Here is a 21,257-nt window from a genome sequence, read left to right on the forward strand (position 1 = left end):
AAGCTAGGGGGCACAAGGGCACTTTGTCGGTGGTGGAAATGTTCTGGATCTTGGTTATGGGGGGGGGTTCCGTGGGTAAACACATTGGTCAAAAACGCATTGAACGAAACCCGGAAAAAGGAATCATTTTCTTCTGTGTAAATAAAGTACTTGAATAATGGGGTTTTTTTGTGTGTGTGTTTGTGTATTTTTTTTATTTTTTTTAAAGCAGCTTAGCCCAGCTTGCCCGAGTGGGTGGCTCCGTTTGGCCTGGAAAGGGAAGCTGGAATGACAGGCATCCTGACCAACGCCTCCAGCACCAACGACTTAGGTGGCACAGAAGACCCATTGTGAGCGGACCCGAGTCTCTCTCTCCAGCCTGTTCCGCGCCTGGTCCTCAGCCCGGCCAGCACAAACTGGTTCCCGTTTCCTCTGTGAGCCCTGTACCTTGACACCTCCCTGTCTTTGACCTGCTCCTCTCCGTGCTTTCAATACCCCCCACGTTTTTGGTGGGGAGTTTCCACGCATCCTCGAGAGCGCCACTCGGTGTCTCCTCCCCCGTGGCCTCGGGGCTAGCCTCACTGTATTATAACCTGTTACTCTCCAGGCCCCCCACACACAGTCTGTACCGCCTTGAGGTCAGGCATGGTGCCCGATTTCCCTCTGCACCCCCCAAGGCAGCTAGCACCTTCCCTGAATGTCCATTATGCAACACGCCCCGCCTACGTAAGTCTGCCCAATACATTCCAACAACCTAGTACCGCGGATGTGATTCCCCCCAACTTGCAAATGAGGAAATTGCGGCTCCAAGACTTCAGGTGATGATGCTGGAGACCTCAAAGGCAGGAGGCGGCACCAGTAGGACAGAGAGCGGAGCACAGTCCCTGCCTTCCGTGAGCTCATAGAGGGGAGCAGCTCACAGAGTGGGAAGCGTCCACCGAATGGAAACATGAGTGAATGAATGAAGGGGTTCGGGCGGCCATTCCCCCACTTTGCTGTCTGCAGCAGCACAAGCCCACAAGTAAAGCAGCAGCTCCTAGTTGTTGTTTTCAACGATTTTCTTTATTTGAGGGGGGGGGTAGAGGGAGAAGCAGGCTCCCCACTGAGCAGGGAGCCCCAAGTGGGGCTCGATCCCAGGACCCTGAGATCACGATCTAAGCTAAAGGCAGATGCTTAACCCACTGAGCCACCTGGACGGCCCAGATTCGCAGCTTTCTCGTTGGGCTTATAGCCACAGCTATGTTTTGTATTCTGCTATAAAAATCTTTTGATTTTATTAACAAAGTTTATGCCGTCGCGGCTTGCCTTTTGCCTTGTAACGGCTCTGGAAGATGTGCCTAGAACGAGGCCCGGAATGCAGTCAATGTTCCTCCAGTATTTGTTGGAAGTTCTGTCCGTGCACTTTTATGAAGCTTGATTTTGAGAAACTCAGCTTTCCTAGTCAGATTAAAAAAAAAAAAATCTTTAATTTCCTATGTCTGTCTGCAACATGTGAGGAAATTGCTTGCAGATAATTTCACTTGACTTGAAAACAAAGCATAACCTTTGATTCGGGGCCAAGTATGCCTCGTTTTCTCCTCCTTTCCAGTTTATTGGTAAGACAGATAGAACTGCGCTTACTCCGTGGTACCACCCCGAGCAGGGCAGTTGGGAAACCAGTACCTATGCTCTGCTTTATGCTTTTATAAGAATTAAACCTATCATCAAAGCATGATGCAACCAAATTATTGCTACTTATAACAACATGGGGGAAATCTCATAAACAGAATACGAAGGGAAGAGAAAGGACACAGAAGAGTGTATACCCATCATAATTCCGTGTACGTAAACTTCAAAAAGAGCGGGGGTGCCTGGCTGGACTGCGTGACTTGATCTCGGGGTTGTGAGTTCGAGCCCAAGGTCGGGTGCAGAGATTACTTAAAAATAAAATATTTTTTAAAAAGATTTTTTTTATTTATTTGACAGACAGAGAGACCACAAGGAGGCAGAGAGGCAGGCAGAGAGGACGAAGCAGGCTCCCTGCGGAGCAGAAAGGCTGATACGAGGCTTGATCCACGGACTCTGAGATCATGACCTGAACCAAAGGCAGAGGCTTAACCCACTGAGCCACCTCGGCGCCCCAAAAATAGAATCTTAAAAAAAAAAGTTCAGAAAGAGACACAAGGTATCTGTGGTCATGGAAATCAGGGCAGTGGTTATTATGGTGGGGGTTGTGGGGGGACTTCTGGGACACTGTCACTGTCCTATGTCTTGGTCTGAGTTCTGAGCACACGGGGTGCCCCCTGTTAAAAGTTCATAAAGCTATTGACTAGTCTGTGCTCTTGTCTGCTTGCCTGGGATATACGAATAAAGAAGTTAATGGGACAAAGCCAAATTTCAGCCCCTTTTCTAGCATAAAGGAGGGTCTTTTCATCATTTGCCCTTTAACTTCTGTAAGCCCGCAAAGACTTACAATGAGATAAAATGTGGTTTGGGAGGGAGATGGGGGGAGGATGGGCCAACCGGGTGAAAGGGAGTGGGAGGTACAAGATTCCAGTTATAAAATAACCAAGTCCGCGGGGACGAAAGGCACAGCATAGGCAATATAATCAATGGTATTGTAATCGTGTCGTACGGGGACAGATGGGAGCCACGCTTGTGGGGGGCCCAGCATGACACACAGAGTCCCAGAGTCCCCGTGCTGTGCTCTTTGAACTCTTAACACTGATGTAACAGTGTTTCATTTCAGTTAGTCAACATCTGGGACCTGTTTGTTCTTCTGCAGTAATCTATAAGATTACCTGTATCTATTTTTTTTTAAAGATTTTATTTATTTATTTGACAGAGAGAGATCACAAGTAAGCAGAGAGGCAGGCAGAGAGAGGGGAGGAAGCAGGCTCCCCGCTGAGCAGAGAGCCCGATGCGGGGCTTGATCCCAGCACCCTGGGATCATGACCCGAGCCGAAGGCAGAGGCTTTAACCCACTGAGCCACCCAGGCGCCCCTACCTGTATCTATTTTATGTTGTTATGACTTTTTCATTTCATTGAGCATTAGTTTCAGGAGTAGAACACTGTGATTCTAGGGGCGCCTGGGTGGCTCCGTGAGTTAAAGCCTCTGCCTTCGGCTCAGGTCATGATCCCAGCGTCCTGGGATCGAGCCCTGCATCGGGCTCTCTGCTCCGCAGGGAGCCTGCTTCCTCCTCTCTCTGCCTGCCTCTCTGCCTACTTGTGATCTCTGTCTGTCAAATAAATAAATAAAATCTTAAAAAAAAAAAAAAGAACACAGTGATTCTACAACTCTGCACCCTGGTCTAGGTTCAACGGCAAGTCCAGTTCCCGCCTGTCTTCCAACAACACGATTACGGCACTGTCACCATATTCTCTATGCTGTACCTTTCAACCCTGGGACCTATCCCTTCCACCCCTGGAAGCCCGGACCTCACACCCCTCAGTCCCTTTTGTCCATCTCTCCACGCCCTCTGCCCACCACCAGTTTGTTCTCTCTTTGTAACGGTCTGTTTCTGCCTTGATTTGTTTGTTCATCCATTTTCTTTTCTCAATTCCGCATATAAATCAAATCATAGGGTGTCTGTCTTTCTCTGACTTCTTTCACTTAGCTTAATGCCCTCTGGGCTCACAGATATGGTCACAAACAGCGAGATTTCATTCTTTCTTATGGCTGAGTGCTATTAATCGGAACTATTTTTATTGATGGACTTCTTAGGATTTTGCCCAATGTGACTGTTTCAATTTGTTCTTATAAATTTGTTTAGAAAGCAAATACCTTTTAAAAATGAGGGGCTCCTGGGGTGGCTCAGTGGGTTAAAGCCTCTGCCATCAGCTCGGGTCCTGGGATCAAACCCCATGTCGGGCTCTCTGCTCGCCAGGGAGCCTGCTTCCTCCTCTCTCTCTGCCTGCCTCTCTGCCTACTTGTGATCTCCGTCTGTCAAATAAATAAATAAAATCTTAAAAAAAAAATGAACACCTCCATGGTATGTGGAAACAAAAATGTTCCTACAGTTCATTTCTAAGTTAGCTGGTTACTGTTTTGTTTGCTCAGTAAATGATGTTTAGCTGTTAAATGTGAGTACGCGAACACACCCAAGAATGCCACTTTGGTAAATAAGGCCATCTTCAGGGTCATTGTCAGATCCCAGAAAATCCCAGATCCCAGGAAACCAGCCCATTCTGTACGCTAAAGGACTAGCCTCGTTCTGGTATCAGTAATGCTTATTGGTAAATGTCCTTCTCTTTTCTTTCTTTTTCCTTTCACTTTGAACTCTATTTTGTGATTGAAAATCAGGAGGGTTCTACCAAAATCCAAATTTTTGACTTCTCTTAATCCAGAAAATCTGGTGACAAGGGACCTGTGTTTCTGATTGGGAACAAATGGCTGACTCATATTTTATCAGGCCTTGTCATGTGACAGGCACTTACCCTGGGCCAGGACTTCGGGTCAAGTAACGAAAAGAGATGAGATCTCTGCTCTCAAGAAATTAGAATCATGGGGCGCCTGGCTGGCTCAGTGGGTTAACTGTCTGCCTTTGGCTCAGGTCATGATCCCAGGGTCCTGGGATTGAGCCCCCACATCGGGCTCCCTGTTCAGCCAGGAACCTGCTTCTCCCTCTCCCTCTGCCTGCTGCTCCCCCTTCTTGTGCTCTCTTTTAGATAAATATATAAAACTTTTTTAAAAATTCCAGAATCCTGGAACGCCTGGGTGGCTCAGTTGGTTAAGCAGCTTCCTTCGGCTCAGGTCATGATCCCAGGTTCCTGGGATCGGGCTCTGCATCGGGCTCTCTGCTCAGCGGGGAACCTGTTTCCTCCTCTCTCTGCCTCCCTCTCTGCCTACTTGTGCTCTCTCTCTGTCAAATAAATAAATAAAATCTTTTTAAAAAATGGGTGTATTTACGTTAATTTTACAAATCCATTTTGTTCTCATTACGCATACACACACAAAGGTAACCACCTGAAGTGGTCGATGTGTTAATGGATTTATTACAATAACCATTTCACCTTATCATGATAATTTGATGATTTCATAAAAACCATCAGGTTGTATGCCTTAACCTTACACAATGGTACATCCATTATATTTCAATAAAAATGGAAAGAAATAAAAAAATAAATTCCTATGATGAAAAAAAGAATCCATTCTGGTGTCACACAAAATGGTTGAGCGGGCAGCTCTGGGGGTCAGTCCCTCCTCCCCTGAAGCAAACACTGAGTTGAAAAGAATGACTGTAATCAACGATTTCAGAACTCTGGGGCCTGATCAAGCCCTTGTAACAACCAGAAGAGTGCTTGACGAGGGAGAGGCTGCTGTTTCATAACCAGCGTGCGCAAAGCAGCCGCTATTGCCCGGTCCTCGGTCCCCACCATGACTGTGGGTAGAGCAGCCTGTGTTTCTGGAGAGGCTGGATGGGTGCCAGGATGGGCGCCAGGATGGGCAGTGGGGAATATCGTCCTTCAAAACTTTGGCGTTGGGGACGCCTGGGTGGCTCAGTGGGTTAAGTGTCTGAGTCTTGATTTCAGCTGGGATCATGGCCTCGGGGTCATGAGACTGAGTGACAACAGTTTCTGTGCTGGGTGTGGAATCTGCTTAAGATTCTCTCTCCCTCTCCCTCTGCACCAGCGCCCCCCTGAGCTCACTCGTGCTCTCTCTCTAAAAAAAGGAAAGAAAGACAGAAGGAAGAGAGGGAGGAGAGAAGGAGAAAACTAGGTCAACATCCTTTATGAATACAGATGCAAAAATCTTCAACAAAATACTAGCAAACTGAATTCGGCAGCACATTAAGGTTAAGCACATTATGTGCTATAACCAAGTGGCGTTTCACTCTGAAATACGAAAATCAATCAATGTAATACATTTCATTAACAGGAGGAAGGAGAAACAGCTACAGGATCATCTCAATTGAGCAGAAAAATAATCTAACAAAATCTTTTTTTTTAAGATTTTGTTTATTTGACAGAGAAACAGACAGCGAGAGAGGGAACACAAGCAGGGGGAGTGGGAGAGGGAGAAGCAGACTCCCTGCTGAGCAGGGAGCCCGACGCGGGACTCGATCCCAGGATACTGGGATCTCGACCTGAGCAGAAGGCAGAGGCTTAATGACTGAGCCACCCAGGTGCCCCAATCTCACAAAATCTAACACTGCTTCATGGTAATGTCATAGTGAGCAGTGACAGACTGAAAGCATTTCCCCTAAGACTGGGAACAAAACAAGGATGTTGGGGCACCTGCCTGGCTCAGTCAGTGGATCGTGTGACTCTTGATCTTGGGCTTGTGAGCTTGAGCCCATGTTGGGTGTAGAGAATACTTAAAGATTTAAAAAAAAAAAAAAAAACCTTAAAAAATAAACAAAAGAAGGATGTCTGCTTTCCCCATTTAATTCCCCATGTATTTTCCACATAGAAGCCCTAGTCTGAGTATTTAGGCAAGGAAAAAAAAAAGGCATCAAAATTGAATAGAAAGAAATAAAATTATTCCCGTTCACAGACAGTATGATGTTATATGTAGGATGTCCTAAAGAACCAGGCAGAGGGAGAAGCAGGTTTCCTGCTGAGCAAGGAGCCCGATGGGGGAGTGGATCCCAGGACTCTGGGATCCTGACCTGGGCTGAAGGCAGATGCTTAACTGACTGAGCCACCCAGGTATTCCTAATCACTCATGTTTCTATAAACTAAGTGATGAACAAGTTGAAAAAGAAATGAAGAAAACAGGGGTGCCTGGGTAACTCAGTGGGTTGAGCATCTGCCCTGGGCTCAGGTTGTGATCTCAGGGTCCTGGGATCGAGTGGGGTGTCAGGCTCCCTGCTCTGCGGGGAGTCTGCTGGCCTCTCTCCCTCTGCCCCTCCCCCTGCTTGTGTGCACTCTCTTTCTCTAATATGAATAAATAAAATATTTTCAAAAAAGGAAATTAAGAAAACAACTCCATTTCCAAGAGCATGAAAAAGAATATAATACTTAGGAATACTTAGGAATAAATCAACTTAACTAAGGAGACCAAAGTTTTACATACTGAAAGCTTCAAAACACTGCTGAAAGAAACCAAAGACCTAAAGGAGTGGCAGGATAATTTACAATCACGGAGTACAACAGTCACTATTGTCACAATGACGACACTACCTGAAGTGAAAAACTACTATTCTGTGCAAGGCACTCTAACAGCTGTAGATTGGAAGTGAATACAGATTCAACAGAATCCCTATCAAAATCCAAATGGCGGGGCGCCTGGGTGGCTCAGTCGTTAAACGTCTGCCTTCAGCTCAGGTCATGATCCCAGGGACCTGGGATCGAGCCCTGCATCGGGCTCCCTGCTTCTTCCTCTTCCAGTCCCCCTGCTTGTGTTCACTCTCTCACTGTGTCTTCCTCTGACAAATAAATAAATAAAATCTTAAAAAAAAAAAAAAAGTTTGGTGGCGCCTCCAAAAGTTCAACATGAATTTACTGTATGACCCAGCAATTTCCCTTCTAGAACTATATCCCAAAGGAAAACGGGGGTGCCTGGCTGGCTCAGACAGGGGAGCCTGCTGCTCTCAGTCTCTGGGCTGCGTGAGTTCAAGCCCCACATGGGGCGTAGAGATGACTAAAAATCTTAAAAAAAAAAAAAAAAAAAAAAGCCAAGAAAAAGCAGTCAAAACAGAAACTCAAACAGATACTCAAAAAGACAGTTCGTGGGCGCCTGGGTGGCTCAGTGGGTTAAGCCGCTGCCTTCGGCTCAGGTCATGATCTCAGGGTCTTGGGATCGAGTCCCGCATCTGGCTCTCTGCTCAGCAGGGAGCCTGCTTCCTCCTCTCTCTCTGCCTACTGGTGATCTCTGTCTGTCAAAGAAATAAATAAAATCTTAAAAAAAAAAAAAAAAGACAGTTCGTGAATGTTCCTAGTAGGATTATCCACAACAGACAAAAGGTGGACATGCCTCCCGTGGGATGAATGGACATGCAAAATAAATACATATAGAAAGGAAAAGTGGCCATAAAAAGAAATTTCTGTTGCATATGCTTCAGCAAATAGCACTGAAAACTTGCTGGAGGAAAGCAGCCAGTTACAAAAGGGCAAATACTGTGCCATCCTCTTTTTAAGAGGTATCGAGAAAAGGCAGAAAGTACAATAGAAGTTATGGGGCCCCAGACGGAGAAGAAAATGGGGAGTTACCGCCTGATGGTAGAATTGGGGTTTGGGTCCTGCCGAAGTCCTGGAATCCACTCACTGTGACGGCTGCAGCACACTGTGGAGGTCCTTGATGTCACCGACGGTCCCCCTAGAAATTGTTCCAACAGGGAGTTTTATGTTATATATATTTTATTGACAACCGAACCAAAATGCATACCAAGGTGAGCCTTTCTCCCGAACTAGCTGGATGGTCAAGACCGTGGGAAAGGGGAACCTTTCCAACGTTGTGGGTCGATGACGCTGTCTGGGGCGCAGGACCGGGGCGAGGACCGGGGACGCGAACTTGCGGCGTGCTGAGCAAGAGCGGGGGCCTGCGCTAGGACACCAGAGCAGGGGGCTCCTGGGCACAGTTTCTAAGGACGGACGGGCGTGTCCCGAGCTGTCCCTGTCCTCCTGCAAACTGTCCTCCTGCAAACTGTATGGCCACGGAAAGCCCTAACCCGCCCTGGGACTGCTCTGCTTTGGCTGGCGGCGCCCCCCGAGGATGCAGCTGCATTGCGGGGGCGGGGTGGGGGGGACAACTCCCACCTCCCACCCCCACGCAGGTGCCCTACCAGCTCTCCTGCGGCCACGTGCTGCTGGCATTTCCAAGAACGCCCAGGACAGGCCTACTCCCGGGCTCGGAGGGGGCCCCTTGGCCCGCGATGGGAGCCTGCCGGGAGGGCAGAGTCCAGGTGCCCGCGGGCCAGGACTTCCGCCCCGCCTGGACGACCTTGCCCCCACCCCCACCTCCCCGGGGGGCTGCAGGGGAAGTGACGAGCCCGCAGGTCCTGCGGGAGGGAGGTCCCGTGACCCACCCAGCGGGCAGGCGGGCAGAGCCGGGAAATGGGACTGGGACCCGCACCCGGAGGGCGGGACTGCCTTGCAGGCTGGGTGCCATGGAGAGCCCGGACCGCTGAAGCTCAGGTGGAAATGCAGAAACCTTGCTTGGGGAGAACGTGTGAAGGTGCCTGTGTACATATGCACGCCCGTGTCTGCACGTCCACGTGCATTTATCTGTGTCTGTATACATCGTGCTGTGAGGGAGGCTCTTCTCACCACTGATTTTTTTTTAACAGGGAACACATAAGGCAGAAAATGGATACATTCCACTGTATCAACCATAAAACTTAAGCACAACAACGCATCATTAAAAAAAAAAAAAAAAAAAAGTCAGGGTCTAATGACAAGCTGAGAAACTATTGTAACCCACCTAAAGAGAGAAAGGCCAATTTCTTTCACTGTAGATAGCACTGGCACAGGAGAGTAAGATGGGGGGCGGGGGAAGCAAAGGACTTAACGCAGAAAATGCAAGCAGGAATGTCCTTTGCAGAAACATGCAGGAGAACGGCAAATAAAAAGATGAAAAGACACCCAACTTGGATCAAAATCAAGGTGCACAGCAGCACTGGGGGGAGGGGTGGGAAGGAATGCTCCTTTTCCCTGGAATTGGGCAGGTGTGGAGGAAGCGGACGTTTGCACACCGTCCCCGCCCAGTGGCCCAATCTCTCTGAAGCGCGAACTGGCAGTGTGTATTGACCTTTTAGGTCACAGGTCCTTCGATGGGATCATTTTGCTGTTAGGCATTAGAAGGCTAATCCTCGGGTTATTTTATTTTTAAGAATTCTATCCACCTAGGGGCGCCTGGGTGGCTCAGTGGTTAAGCCGCTGCCTTCGGCTCAGGTCATGATCTCAGGGTCCTGGGATGGAGCCCCGCATCAGGCTCTCTGCTCAGCAGGGAGCCTGCTTCCTCCTCTCTCTCTCTGCCTGCCTCTCTGCCTACTTACGATCTCTGTCTGTCAAATAAATAAATAAAATCTTTAAAAAAAAAAAAGAATTCCATCCACCTTTATTATTCATTGCAAATGCGACCTCCTCCGTGTAAAATTTCCTGTCTCCGTCTCTAACCTTCTCGTATGATCTCCTGGGGGCATCAACCTGACTATACCTTGTATTTGATTCACTTATCCGATCTGCCTGGATGAGCTCCAGGAGCCTACAGATAGGAAACAGTAAAGAAGTCAGGCTTGGATACAGTCCGATTTAGATCTGAGTCTGGATTTTGCCATCTGTGTATCCTTGGCTAAGTACCTTAACCTTTCTGAGCCTTTTTAGCAAATGGGGAGTTTTTTTTTTTTTTTTAATGTTTTTAAATTCTGTGGGTTGGTTTGTTTGTTTGTTTTTAAGATTTATATATTTGAAAGAGAATGAGAGAGAGAGAAAATGAGAGTGGGGAGGGTCAGAGGGAGAAGCAGGCTCCTGGCTGGGAGCTCAAGGCCGGACTGGATCTCAGGACAAAGGCTCCCACCCAGGAGCTCCACCCACGGAGCCACCCAGGCTTCCTAAATGGGGAGGTTTTAAGCACCTACCACAGTGGGGGTTTTGTCAGCACGCCTTGAGATAATTAAGAGCGGAGCACCGGGTAGGGCTTCAAAGAAAGGAAGTCTGGGTCTTAGCTAGACCGCGGGGACAGGCTCACAAGCTTTCCCGGATTTCATACATTCTCAGATTCTTTCCAGTTCTTTACGTGTCCCTCACTCAGGGCCAATCTGAATTCATTTGGGATGGGAACACACAGTTTAGAGGAGTAAATCATGTTCGTCTAAGACCCCAGGTACAACCCAGGGCCTGGCCAGGCTGCTCCCCTGGTGCAGGGGGAAGTAAGAGGATGACTGAACACCTTCCCACAGTTGGGAAGACAAAAAGTACTTGATACACCCGTGCCATGGTGGCAAATTTCATCTTTGAGCCGTTTCCTTATCACTGGCTTTTTTTCCCCCTCTCTGATCTGTTGTTCAAAAATTCACTTTATTCTTGGTTGAAAATTTCTCCAAGAGCATCTCTACTTTAATTATCATTATAAACATGAGGTCATGAAAGGGAGATTAAAAAAGGGTGGTTAGAGAGTCACCAGAGAACGAGAGAAGGCTTGTGAAAGGCACAGATTAAAAACTCAAGAATCTGGACCACTGACGTTAAACTGACACTGGAAACATACAGAGAAAAAGGAAGGGATGGGGAGATTTGTTTTCAGCATGTAAGCGAGACTTTCCTTCTCTTGGTGTTATGAAAGTCAGGCTTCCGTTATGCATTTTGTTTGGAAATAGCTTTCCTTGAGACAACTGTACGCTCAGGTTTCTGAGTCCTCTATAATATTTTTGACAGAGATATATATTCTGGAAGGACATGCTACTTATATTACTCATTTTTTAATTATTTCTATCATCTGATCAGTCAGGCCCACATTAATCCCGTGGTAAGAGTCAGTCTTGTAAGTGTAGTTTCTCAGATATTAGAATATAAAGCATTTTTTAAAAAGATTTTATTTATTGGGGCACCTGGGTGGCTCACTGGGTTAAAGCCTCTGCCTTCAGCTCAGGTCATGATCCCGGGGTCCTGGGATCGGAGCTCTGAATCCAGCTCTCTGCTCAGCAGGGAGCCCACTTGTGATCTCTGCCTGTCAAATAAATAAAATCTTAAAAAAAAAAAAAAGATTTTATTTATTTATTTGACAGACAGAGATCACAAGTAGGCAGAGAGGCAGGCAGAGAGAGAGGGGGAAGCAGGCTCCCCGCTGAACAGAGAGCCCGATGTGGGGCTCTATCCCAAGACCCCTCAATCATGACCTGAGCTGAAGGCAGAGGCTTAACCCACTGAGCCACCCAGGTGCCCCTAAATTGATAAAATCTTTTTTAAAAAATGAGCAATAGATTTCTTCAGTCAGAAAAGAAACATGCACATGTTGTTCACATTTAAAAATAATGTTTGGAAGACTAAATTATACCATGTAATATTTATAGAACACTTAACTTAGAATTTCTAAAGTATTTTCGTTTACATATCATCTGATTCCCCCAAATCCCAGAGGGAGGCAGAGAAAATATTATAGAGATTTTACTTGTTAAAAATTTAAGTTACATGATTACATCCATCTGAACATAATGCTAAACAGAAAACCATATTCCTCTAAATCCTGTTAACCAGCCCCCTCCAAGAAACCCTGTTTGTTTCAACGCGTTTTTCGTGAACATTAGGTGTACTGCATAGGGCAGATGCTAGCCTGAAAGGCACAGCAAGAGCTGGCAGGTCGGTTTATATCACATCTACATTATTAATTATTATGAATAAATTATAACTGGGATTTAGGCCCTCCCCCCCACTTTTGGAAGGTTCTGGAAAAGGTCACTGATCCAACCTTCTAAATGTTCAAATTATCCAAATGGAAAACTGTGCAAAAATAGTGTTTTATAATCGGTTAAAAAGGCATCCTTGTAATAACAAAGGATTTATCCGCTAGAGCGCAGATACCCATCCACAAGCCTACAATGTCACTGTGGCCCAACCCCCGTGATCTGGACTCACTTGGACAGATCCTAACAGTGAGCGCTGCCGTGAGAGCACAAACTGCTGCCTTACAAATGATACGTATTTTATGGCTCATTTTCTCGAAAGACAGAAAACCAAGACTGGACCCACAAGATACTGGGCTTCTATCAAGTGCCATTATGGGGGAAGAGAAAAAAAAAAAAAGCAAAGACCTCTGTTTAGTTTCCATCAAAAGCCTGGATGTGCTCCTGAAACTAATGTAAATTGTGTGTCAGGCATGGTTCAGTAGAGCGGGGGGCTTCTGATCTCACAACTGGAAGTTCAGTCCCCACATTGGGTGTAGAGAGTACTTAAAAATGAAGATCAAAAAAAAGGAAGACCGGATGTGTCGTGAAAATCAGTATGTCAAGGGCATCTCAACTTTTGCTCAGAATCATGGTTTGGGGCAATTTTAATATACATGACAGAGTCACAGACAGATTAAATTATTCAGTGCGGATTCAAAAGAGCATCTTTAAAAAAGAGCACTAAATGAACTCTCAACAACAGTAACCTTGACCAAGTGATGGGAGCAGGATTTTGTCGGCATGGGGACTCAGGGTTTCCTGACCAGGGTGGGTCCATGCTAAATGGTCCTATGATAGGGGAGAAGGCAGACTCCTGATAGCAAATATTAAAAATCTCAGGAGAACCTGATTAACTTTCAAGACTGTTGAAGACATTCTAATATTACCACCTCACTTGGTATTTAAAGCAATCTACAGGGGTGCCTGGGTGGCTCAGTGGGTTAAAGCCTCTGCCTTTGGCTCAGGTCATGATCTCAGGGTCCTGGGATCAAGCCCCATGTTGGGCTCCCTGCTGTGTGGGGAGTCTGCTTCCCCCCCTCTCTCTCTGCCTGCCTGCCCGCCTACCTGTGATCTCTGTCTGTCAAATAAATAAATAAAATCTTGACAAACAAAACATTATAAAGAGAAATATTTGGGGACGCCTGGATGGCACAGTTGGTTCAGCATCTGACTCTTGGTTTTGGCTCAAGTCACGATTTCAGGGTACTGGGATCAAGCCCCCATTGGGCTCTGTGCTCAGCTCGAATCTGCTTGATACTTCTTCTCCCTCTCCTTCTGCCCCTCCTGCTTGTGCTCTCTCTCTCTTTCTCTCAAACAAATAAATAAAAAGAAATATTTGAGATAATTCAAAATAAATTAACATGCAAGATTCTGCCACCTGTTGGCCTCCGTGCACTTGGGTCTTAAGTGAGCAGGATCCAAGATCTGCAAATCAGTCTTCCCATAGGCCTCTTGTTAGAACATGATTCTGATCACGGCTAGCTGTGCGCGATGTAACAAAGGATTCCACCCCTAAACACCAATCATTTGTCGCCTACCCCCCCCAAACAGCAATTTGATCCTACGCTGGAAAAACAACTCTGCCCTGCTGAGACCGTATCTGTACAGTCACAATGAACACAGCACCTATCAGTGAGGTGAGGCACCCCTCCCTTGGCCAAAAACAGTATGTAAGTTACCACCAGTAACTGACAAGGCGGTGAGCCAGGGCTTAAGAGACATAAAAGCGTATTTGTGACTCTAAGACACGAATGTGAGGGGTACAGTCCCCAACGGCAGTAGGCAGAAGAAATGAGTGGGAACCACACACCATTGCATACACCGGTCATTGTCTCGAAAGGGCCAATTCAAAGCCAGCTGAGGCTTGAGGAACTGCTTTAGGACTCCATGGTTTTAGGAATTGCTTCCACCCCAAAGAACTTGGGAGTGTTTCATGAAGCAGCAACAACGTGAAACTCATAGACGCCGGGGGGCAAACACGCTTTCAATGATGACAAGTGTAATCTGGACTACATGAACTTCTGCCTCTCGGGCTCACTTTCTGACACTCTCCGGATGCGACTCCATGACACCAGGACACCCAGTGCGTCCTTCCTCCGCTGTCCTGGACCTTCCGGGGCAAAACACCCTCACCGATGCCCAGAGCAGCTGAGTGTCCTCCCCGGCAAGGCCGGCTGCCCCTCTCGGCTCCACGGCGGACGTCCCCAAAGCTACCTGGGTTCCTTCGACATCCGTCGGTTGTACGTGCTCCTGGGAACACGCACTTTAAATTCAATATTCCAAGACGTTAATGAAATGCGACTGCATTTCCCAAGAAAACTGTTGTTGGGAAAACGCAGGGAACGCCTCGGAGGAGCCCGGACGATCGCAGGAGGCGGGGACGAACATGCCTGGGAAAAGGTTGTAGGGGAAACCGTGGACGTGTGGGGACCGTCTGCCATCAGACTGCTCCCGCAGGGATCGGTATAAAGTCTCTATCTAATTAAAAAAAAAAAAAAACCCAAAAAAACCAAAAACCCGGCCTGGAAACTCGAGAGGCGGCTGTCTGGGTGCGGTCCATGCGGGAAAGATGGGGCGCGCTGCTCGGTGAACGAGGACTCCGAGGGCAGCTCTTGGACCTACATCAAAAAAGACCGGCTGCCCGGAAAGTTTTCTTTCCAGCGACAAAGGCTGGAAAAAGCGCCGTGGTCGCCACCTACCGAGGAGGAGGGGGTGGGGGTGGGGGCGGGGGTGGAGATGGGGGCGGGGGGGCGGCCGGCGTGGGGGTTCCCCCCCCACCGCCCCCGTCCCCGCTGGGGACAGGAATCGCGACCTCGTTCGGTCTCGTGCTTTTGCAGAACCCCCTAACGACCTCCGGGCTCGAGTGTTGTAAAAACTTCTGAGTTCCACGGAGGGGGCGAGAGCCGGGTCTCGTCCTTCTCGACATTCTCGAAGGCTCCCCAAGTTGAAAGGATCATTGGGGGGTGGAGGGCGGGATGTTCGGTCGCCTGTCGGCGCGGTTGACCGAGCAAAACGAGCGGCTGCGGGGCAGGTTTTCCGCGCCCGCTCCGTGGCTTCCCCGCCACTTCGCTTCCCCGCGTCCAGCGGGGGCGCGGGAGGAGAGCCTGGGGCGGGGGCGGGTCAAGAAAGGCAGGCGCGTCCCCTCCCGTCGCCCCGTCCCAAGTTGGGGCAACGGTCTCCTCCGGCCGCTTTGGGGGGCAAAAGCTTTCAAAACTAACAGAGGAGTTCTTTGTGTCCCGGAGGGGGGTGCGGGGCGGAGGAGGTCCCTTGGCGGAGCACCGAGAGGGGCCGGCCGGCCTGGGGGCGCCCCGGCCCTCGCCGCGTTCCGGCCTCGCCATCGGCGGGGAATCTCGGGTGCAACAGTGAGTGCGAGCCCTGGACGGTGGCTCAGGCCGGCGGCAGCGCCGCGCTGAGCAAGCGGGGGCCGCCTGCCCCGGCCTAGAGAGGCGCCCCGCGCCCCGGCTCCCCTCCCCCACCCGGGCGGCCGCGCAGGCCCCAGGTGCAGCCATGTTCTCGCTCCCACCACCCGCGCCTCCATTGACAGTCCTTGCCGGAGAGGGCCGGGCGCCGCGCTCGCCGCGTCCCCGGGTTCGGGGCTCGCCCGCGCGAGGCTTCCTGGGAGTCGTAGTCCGCCGCCCCCGCCGCCGCGTTGGTGGGGACGGACCCGAAACTACAACTCCCGCTGGGCGGCGCTGCGGGTGCGCAGGCGCAGCGCGCCTTCGAGGAACAAAAAAAAAAAAAAAAAAAAAAGAGGAGGAGGAGGAGGAGGGTGAGAGAGAAGCTCGGAGAGCAGAGAAAAGGGGCCACCGATCGCCCCCCCGCTTCCCCGCACGCGCTCTCCGGCTGAGGCCGCCCGCCTGCCGCGGTTACCCCGGCCTCTCCCCCGGTCCCCTGTGCGCGGATCTCGGCGCTGAGCGAGGCCCTGCCGGGGCGGCCATGCGGCGGTGACAGGAGCTCGGCCGAGACGCCCGGGCCCCTCGCCCTCTCACCTCCTGCCCGCTCGCCCGCTCGCCTCAGCCGAAGCTGCCCCGCCGCGGCCGCAGCTCGCGCGCGGCCCACACTCGCTTCCCTTCGGCTCCCCCGGCCCCGGCGCTGCCTGGAGGCGGCTGCACTCGGGTGAGTCCCTGTCGCCTCGGCCCCCGGCCCCCGCCCCGGTGGCCATCACGAGCGGGGCCTTTATTCGAGACGCGCCCGCTCCGGGGCCTGCCCCCGACGGGGGTGGGGGGTCGGCGGCGGCCGCGGCGGGGGGGCCGGGACCCCCCCTCCCCCCGCTCCCCCCCGCACACCCCGGACCGCCGGCGTGGGGGGTGGGGCAGGAGCCGCCGCGGTCGCGGGGGACGGCGGTTGCACGCGCGCGCCTGGGTGCGCGGGGGGGAGGGGCGCGCGCGCCGGCGCCGCGCGGGGGGGGCTCACGCGTGAGGCCCGCGCGCGAGCGAGCCCGCGGGCTGCGCATGCCCGGCCGCTGATTGGCCGGCTCGGGCGGTGCGGGGGCGCGCGCGGTGCCAGGCCCGAGCCGTGGGGTCGCGCTCGGCCTGGTGTCTCCGGGGCTCGTGCGCCCGGGCGGCAGACGCGCGCGATTGGCCGGCGGGCGGCCGGGGCGGCGCCGCGGCGCTGCCTGGTTACTGCGGCCGGCGGGCAGGCGGGCCGGGCCGCGACGCCCCTCCCCGCGCCCGCTCCTCCCCGCGCCCGCTCCTCCCCGCCCCTGCCCGCGCCCAGGTGGAGCCCGGAGTGGGGCTTTGTCCCGGGCCCGGCCGGCGCGCCGTCCCCGCGGGGCCTGTGCTTCGGGGGGAAATGGACACAATGACCGGAAGGAAAGCCTCGGCCTTCGGGCCCTGGCCAGAAGCCGCGCGGACCGCGCCGGCCCCGCGGCGGGCTGCGGGTGGGACGAACCTGTCCCCTCCTTCGTGCAAGTGGCGCCCTTCAGGGAAGCGAGCTGTGTGTTCTTTGTCGTGCGGCTCGGGACGCTCCGCGGTCCCGTGCGGCCGCAGCCGTCGCCCGCCGCCGCGGATGCGGGGCTCCGAGCGGACGCCTCCCTGCGCCGCCTTCGGCCGCGCCGCAGACAATGGCTGGACCGGCCCGAGGGCGGAAGAGCCGCGTTGGGGCGCTCGGGAATCCGCAGGGGAAGTTGGTTTGCAAACGAGGGTGCCTCGGGGGACCCTGCGGAGGCCGAGCCTTCCCGCGAGGCTGAGGCCTAGGACGGGGAATGACATTTTATGTGCTACTACGTCTGCACATTTGTTTTGTCAGTTCTTTTCCTTTTTTTTTTTTTTTTTTAAAGATTTTATTTATTTGACATAGAGATCATAGGCAGGCAGAGAGAGAAAGGGGAGAAGCAGGCTCTGCGCTGGGCAGAGAGCCCGGAGCAGGGCTCGATCCCAGGACCCTGAGACCATGATCTGAGCCGAAGGCAGAGGCTCAACCCATTGAGCCACCAAGGCGCCCCCAAATCTTTTTTTTTTTTTTTTTTTTTTTTAGTATTTTGCTTATTTACTTGACACAGATCACAAGTGGGCAGAGAGGCAGGCAGAGGGAGAGGGGGGAAGCAGGCTCCCTGCTCAGCGGTGGAGAGGCTGATGTCAGACTTGATCCCAGGACCCTGAGATCACGACCTAAGCCACCCAGGCGCCCCCGTTTTGTCCATTCTTCAGCTCCAGAGTGGTACCGCCTGGCGCGGAATCCCCTTTTGCCTCCTTTGGACTTTGGTCGTCCGGAAGGACTTTTTCTGCAGACTTTGGGACTCTGTTCTTGCTCGCAGGCAGTTACTGAAAGCTGTCCCTTGCATTGTTGGGTCAGAATTGGTTTCTTCGTGAGGTGTCCCGGTCAGCTTGTGTGCCCCTTCTAGGAGGGTATCTTCCTTTGCCCTGTGAGTGTGTTTGGTTCTGCGCCCTTGCACTCGTGTCTGCCTAGGTGGTCAGTGGGTAGGAGGGTAGGGATTAAGCCTTTTCTACCTTTGTCTCTCCTCTCAGTGTACAGACGGTCACAGGGCCTTGCATAGGGGAGTAACAGCAACAGGTGCCCGGCATCCCTCCTGAGCGCTTAACATTTATTTTCTTATTTAATCTTCAAAACAACCCCGTGATTCCCTTGTGTCGATGAGGAACAAGTCTAGAGAAGCTGAGTAATTTACTCCTGATTATTCAGCAAGTCAGCCTTACCCCAGGATTTGATCCTAGCTGGTCTGACTCTCAACCCCTAAGCCTGTGAGCACCAGCAACCCCTGGAGGGCTTGTTAAAACACAAGTGCGGAGCCCCACCCGAGACATTGGGATTCTGCAGGTCTGGGGTGGCGCCCTGTCATTTGCATTTCTAACTAGTTCACAGGCAGTGCTGCCTGGTTCAATGCACTGGTGGCGCTTTGAGAGCTGTTCCCTACGGTGCAAAATTCAGTTATGAGTGTAGGAAATTTACTCTAAGAGATTTTTTTCTTTTCTTTTTTTTTTTTTTTAAAGATATTTATTTATTTGACAGAGATCACAAATAGGCTGGGGGGTGGGGGAGCACGCTCCCCACTGAGCAGAGAGCCTGATGCGGGGCTCGATCCCAGGACCCTGGGATCATGACCTGAGCTGAAGTTAGAGGCTTAACCCACTGAGCCACCCGGGCGCCCCTACTCTAGATTTTCATCTCAGGTTTTAAAAGGAGGCGTGGATTTAAAAGTACAGGACAAAATTAGAAACCTAAATTATCTTGGCTTTTTTTTCCTACTCTCAATCATTTTGTCATGTATTTACAGCACTGGCATTTATTACCTCCTCCCAGAGGTGGCTGAAGCATCCCTTCACACCCCTGAGTGTAATCGGGAAATCTGAAAGGCCTGATAGGGCCTGATCTTGATACTGAGATTTGGGAGGCCCAGATCTCCTGCAGCCCTGACTCTCCCCACCCACTCCTCCTCACAAGCCCCAGGCGCTTCCAGTGGTTTGGTTTATTTACTTATTTATTTTAATGTAGGTTGTATGCCCTACGGGGGCTTGAACCCTGGGCCCTGAGATCAGGAGTGGCGCTCTGCACACTGACTGAGCAGCCAGGCACCCCCATTTGGTTTACTTTTAAGAATGACTACAAAGATGGTCATTAAATTTGTAGGTTCTGAGGTTCTTTTTCTTAGGGCACAAGTCTTGAGAAAGTTTTGAGTTCATTGTAGTGGACTTCCTTCGGGAGAAAGTGACTCAAGTTAGGTAGGAGGAATGTTCTGTCATTTTTGACGACGCATAGATGGCTTGTGTGTTCCAACCCAAAGCCTGGAGGACAAGCACCCTTTCTCCAGGTTGTTATTAAAGGAGCCGTAGATAAGACACTGAGAAATTACTAAACACTTAACCTTTTCCCTTTATTAGTGTTGGCTGGCTTCTGCATTGCGTTCTACCTGACTCGGTTCTGCCGTGGTTTCTTCATTGAAAACATGCATTTTAAAATATTGCAGTTCTCTTGGTAACTGTTGTGGTATAATTCCCATGAAATTGTTTTGACCGATGGCTTAAACAGATGCTGATCAAGTGATTTTTATGTATGTCTAAGCGAAAAAAAATTTCTGAAGAGTTGCGAATACTCTGAGGACAGTATTTCTGCTAGAAATACTGTTTTAGAAATACATTAGAGGCAATTTACCTCAAGAGTAATTCCCAGAAGTTTTATCAGTAGCAATCTACTGATGATCATTGGATCATTTTTTTCAAAAGTTGTATACATTCATTGGGTGAAGCTTATTCATTGTTACTAACTGAAAGTTGGAAATGAAATCAGTTGGTTGGTTATAATTGTGAAGTTGAGATTTCTTGTAATCAAGGTGGTTTTTTTTAAGATTTTTTTTTAAAGATTTTATTTATTTATTTGACAGACAGAGATCACAAGTAGGCAGAGAGGCAGGCAGAGAGAGAGGAGGAAGCAGGCTCCCCGCTGAGCAGAGAGCCCTATGTGGGGCTTGATCCCAGGACCCTGAGATCATGACCTGAGCCGAAGGCCGCGGCTTAACCCACTGAGCCACCCAGGCGCCCCTTTTTTTAAAGATTTTATTATGACAGCGAGAGGGGGAACACAAGCAGGGGGAGCTGGAGAAGGAGAAGCAGGGACCCCGATGCGGGGCTGCATCCCAGGACCCTGGGATCATGACCTGAGCTGAAGGCAGAGGCTTTAACCCACGGAGCCACCCAGGCGCCCTTCAAGGCGGTCTAAGTGGCAACATCGCAGCCTGCACAATACTCGGTTGGCCAGAGTGTAGCCTGAGGTGACTTGTCTAGGGAATAAAATTGAGAATTAGTATTTAAAGGCTGTAAGTACAGTGGGAAAATGATGTGGATAAAATCATTGCAAGTACTGATGGTAGCGTCTTGACATTCATTTTCCTTTTTTTTTTTTTTTTGTCCTTTACCGTTCTCCTCTCTCTTATCTGTGCTTTGCTGGAACTCTCCACGGCAGTTTTCCTGTGTTTGTTTTCTTTCTTTCTCTTTGTTTCTGCAGTCCTTGTCTTTCTACCCTGGCTTGTTTGTGTTTTCTTTCTGGCACTTAACTCTTCTGCTCTTTTCACTTTGGCGGAGTGGGAACACAGAGAAAGTTCGAAAGAGCCAGGGATTTTTAGTTGATGGGAGAATTGACTCATTGTTCCTTGGTTGTAGCTTGACTGAAAACCGTAGAGGGCTTTTGGGGCGCCGGGTGGCTCAGTTCATTGAGGGTCTGACTCTTGGTTTCTGCTCAGGTAGTGATCTCAGGGCTCAGGGTTATGAGATCGAGCCCCGCGTGGGGCTCAGGATGGAGTCTGCGGAAGGTTTCTCTCTGCTTCTTCCTCTCTCTCTCAGGAGAGAGAGGTCTTGCTCTCTCTCTAATAAATAAAATCTTAAAAAAAAAATAACAAACCAAAAACCAAGAACTATAGAGGATTTTTAAAGAATTAGTTTATTTAAAATGTAACTTAAGAGGCAAAATGTGTTTATGATCGTGGGAGAAGACTGTGACCTAGACACGGGTTCTGATCCTGCCTG

The 21,257-nt window shown here is 50.4% G+C and overlaps 1 protein-coding gene and 1 long non-coding RNA gene across 8 annotated transcripts in view; one reads left to right on the top strand and one right to left on the bottom strand.

Annotated features, from left to right (window-relative positions):
• Positions 1-1,019: 1,019 nt before the first annotated feature.
• On the bottom strand, positions 1,020-10,071 carry LOC309854004. Its single transcript, XR_014306044.1, has 4 exons — positions 9,958-10,071; positions 8,686-9,744; positions 8,114-8,219; positions 1,020-1,416 (listed from the first exon to the last, which is right to left on the bottom strand). It is a non-coding gene; the product is annotated as an uncharacterized lncRNA (long non-coding RNA).
• Positions 10,072-15,823: 5,752 nt separating this feature from the next.
• The window catches only part of GTF2I (general transcription factor IIi), a gene marked incomplete at its 3' end in the record, with an annotated part of 104,048 nt that continues 98,614 nt past the window's right edge, over positions 15,824-21,257 (top strand). For 5 of the 7 annotated variants that reach the window (XM_082712628.1, XM_082712626.1, XM_082712629.1 and 2 more), the window contains exon 1: positions 16,009-16,398. Of the gene's footprint in view, positions 16,399-21,257 lie in introns of all 7 variants that reach the window. The other 2 variants (XM_082712627.1, XM_082712625.1) reach the window with 2 other exon arrangements.

Source organism: Mustela nivalis, assembly GCF_964662115.1.
Source record: "Mustela nivalis genome assembly, chromosome: 19".
NCBI classification, from domain to species: Eukaryota; Metazoa; Chordata; class Mammalia; order Carnivora; family Mustelidae; genus Mustela; species Mustela nivalis.